Source organism: Mesitornis unicolor, unplaced genomic scaffold (assembly GCF_000695765.1).
Source record: "Mesitornis unicolor isolate BGI_N332 unplaced genomic scaffold, ASM69576v1 scaffold47316, whole genome shotgun sequence".
Lineage (NCBI taxonomy): Eukaryota > Metazoa > Chordata > Aves > Mesitornithiformes > Mesitornithidae > Mesitornis > Mesitornis unicolor.
In genome coordinates, this window is record NW_010192746.1 from 7,349 (window position 1) to 8,394 (window position 1,046).

Below are 1,046 nucleotides of genomic sequence, written 5' to 3' on the forward strand. Positions count from 1 at the left end.
CGAACCAACTTCGGCGGTCGTGGAGTTACGGGGTCGACCACCACCAAGAGTCTGTGCTTTAACTACGGGGGGGTAGAGAACGTCCCAAACGTGGCATTGTAATCCAAACGGGTGCGGCGAGGATTCCCCTTCTCTCTCGGGATGTGTGGACAGCCTCAATTCGGATTCGCGGGGTGCACAAAACCAAAACCAGAGTCAAAACCAAGTCCGAAACGCAGCCCAAACTCCAACAGCCTCAGTCGAGCGGGTTAAAAGGCACAGGGTAAGGGGGACACGACGAGCTCAGGAAGTGGGTTTTCTTATTTCCCCCAGCGGCGAAGTTTTGGAGAGCTCGGGACGAGTCATTGCTACGAGAGGAGCCTTTGGGTTTTCCGTCGGGTTTTCGGGTTTCAAACATCCAGTCCGCACGGCGGCCGATGGCCCAACAACAACCTCTCCGAGGCGGCTTTCGCGCCCCGGTCGTCGGTAAAGTCTCAAAAAATAAAACCAAAACATCAAACCACCACCAAAAAAACCACAAGACAACAAAAAAAACCACCACCGTTATCTCCTTCAAGAGCATCCGCAGGTCCTAAGTCCCCTTCGCCATCCAGGATTCAAACCAGAATTAACGCCACTCGGTTTTTGTTTTTTCCCAACGGGTTCGTTAACGCCGCCACGGCCCCGTTTTTGTCCTGCCAGCGTGTGGAAGTGCTTGCCAACGGTTCATTAATTCCTTCCCCCTTTAAAGTGCTTCTCAGAAGGGCAATCGTCCTTTCGATACGGCTGAACCCCGCCGTTAAATGTGTTTTAATTTACCACGACCTGACATTTCATCTGCTGAAGAGGGTACGTAAGTTTTGGGGGGGGAGAGGGGTGGTAGATGAGGGGGTCATCACCGCCTTTGACCGCTCGAAAACGGGCAAGGCGTTGGATTTGCTCCGTAAGAAACACAAAATTAAAAGAACAAGAACGGTTACATGAGCTGAAACCCACTGCATTAAAAGCCTATTTTACACCATGACTTCAACCAAGCGATAAAGGCACCTCGGAAAAAAAAAAAATCA